Raw genomic sequence first — 2,093 nt, 5'->3', positions numbered from 1 at the left:
TCCTTAAGGATCCAGATTTAACTCCACCTCCTCCTTTCCACCTCTTGTCCCTAGTCTTTTTGAGCAGTACCTGAAAGTGTGTGGGATAAAAGCCTTAGCTCTGTTTCGCTGGCGTGGGACCTCAGTTTATCTGCCTATTAAATGGGACAGCTTTTCATTTCATCAGCTCCTTACTACTCTTCTAAGCCTTGTATGGGTCCAGCTCCTTTTAACAGGAGGGTGGGGAGAGAAGGGGACGGAGCCTAGGAACTCTAAGGGAGGTCTCAGAACTGTTTTGAAAACAATTCCAGGTTCAAACTGGCCAGCCTCTGGCATCTCATAAATGTTGGTTCAAAAATTGCCTGCTTGTAACTAACTGCTGATTTCAAGACTATCTGTGGACCTCACTTGTCTCCTGCAGACGACCAAAGGGCAAGTAAGCATGTTGCAAGGCCTGTAATAGAACAACTGAGCCCCCTTCTCCAGTCTGAGATAGTGCTTGTCCCCAGTCCCCAGGTCCTCTGCCGCAGGCTCCTCCTCCATTGACATCAGAGCCGCAGGCGGGCCAAGGGAGCCGAGCCCCAGCCGAGCGCCAGCGACTGAACAAGCAAACTGACCAGGCACAGACGACGCGGCGGGAGCTCCGCACCAGCCACCTCGGCCCTTGCAGCCAGCCCCCGAGGCGGGGCAGCCGCAGGTACAACTGAGGGCCGCCCCGCTCTGTGCCGTGGGGAGCTCCAGCCACAGGATACTGAAGCCCAAGGGTGGGAGGGGCGCCTGGCCCCTGGATAGAATAGGGCTGGGCCTTTCTCTCCCACCTCTTTCCTAGGCCCTTTAGGTGCTAGGTGACCTCCATGGATTATTGCCTGTGTATCAGAAAAGGGTGGGGAAGGGTCTGTGTGCCCGTGGTGTATGTCCAAGCGCTAGGCCTGACTGTGGAAGGGCGTGGGCATTTGGAAGTGTAGATGGGGGAGGGCACGTGAGGGGTTCCCTGAAGCAGGAATGTGCTTCAGTGGTGTAAAGGTATCTGGGAATTCATTTTTGTTGTTGCATATGGTGTTCAAGGATACACACACACACTGCTGTCTGGCTTGCAGGGTAGTCAATCAGAGTTGGGGGTAGGTTTGGTCTTGCTCTGAGGGGTTTTAGTTAGATTGTTAAAGCTTGGTTTGCTGTGTAGGGCACTGGGCTGAGGAGTTGGAAGGCACAGACATGACTGAAGTTGCTATGTCTGGCATGCCACCTTGTTCATGTGTGCATGGAATCAGTACTGTAGTGTAGGGTCTGGGAGAGGAGGGTTTTGGATGAACTGGTAGGTGTGAGTGATGTATATCAACGTGTGTTGACATCTGGATATATGTGCACAATCAGGTGTCATGGTGTGCAGTGTGCTGGATCTAGCAGGAAGGTATCTGGGCTCACGGTTCATTAAGTGCTGATATAGAGTGTCTGCTGCAGGGTCCACACTGTGGGGGGTGGGGTGGGGTCATTAGTGCTGGCAAGGGTTTGACTTTACCTGAATTTACCTCCTTCATCAGAAAACCCTGGCCCTGGGATAGCTGGCCAATGCTGTGGGAACAAGGTCCCACTCAAGGAGTGGACTCTCAGTTCTGGTCAGGTTGCCTTCCCAGAGCTCTAGGGCATGAGGGGCTCTGTTCTGGCTTCAACCTCTAGTTGATTCTGGGATGTTGACTTTTCTGAATGATCCTCCCAGTCTAGCTTTCTACTGGGCCAACAGACGACAGCTTTTGTCCTTAGCAAGCTTTGCTGGGAGTCTCTTGGGCAACTCTGGACTCATCCTATCCATCTCCAACCTCAGTTTCTGAGATTTCTCGAGTGATTTGTGGGGAGAGAACCCACCCTCTCTTGTAAGATGAGACAGAGCTCTCCAAGGCTCAAGACAGGTCCCCTCCAGGAGGGGACAGACAGGTGTGCTCAGTTTTCAGGCTGTTGGGACACAGACAAGGAATCAGGAGGGCTAGGTCCAGGGAGTTCCAGCTGTGGCTGATGTTGCCTTGGTAACAGCGAGAAGGAGCTATTTAAAAACGTGGCTGAGATATTGCTGGAAGCCCAGGCTGCCGGAAACCTGATTTCCGAGAGGCTAGGGCAGTGAG

The 2,093-nt window shown here is 53.0% G+C and overlaps 1 protein-coding gene across 4 annotated transcripts in view; it reads left to right on the top strand.

Annotated features, from left to right (window-relative positions):
• The first annotated feature begins 371 nt into the window (after nt 1-371).
• Camk1 (calcium/calmodulin dependent protein kinase I) overlaps nt 372-2,093 on the top strand; it is an 11,024-nt gene continuing 9,302 nt past the window's right edge. The window contains exons 1-2 of one of the 4 annotated variants that reach the window (XM_031382875.1): nt 372-415; nt 489-676. The gene's annotated coding sequence lies outside the window, so the exon portion shown is untranslated. The remainder of the gene's footprint in view (nt 416-488; nt 677-2,093) is intronic. The other 3 variants (XM_031382876.1, XM_031382877.1, XM_031382878.1) reach the window with 3 other exon arrangements.

This window comes from Mastomys coucha, unplaced genomic scaffold (genome assembly GCF_008632895.1).
Source record: "Mastomys coucha isolate ucsf_1 unplaced genomic scaffold, UCSF_Mcou_1 pScaffold20, whole genome shotgun sequence".
NCBI classification, from domain to species: domain Eukaryota; kingdom Metazoa; phylum Chordata; class Mammalia; order Rodentia; family Muridae; genus Mastomys; species Mastomys coucha.
This window is presented reverse-complemented; position numbering and strand designations above follow the sequence as displayed.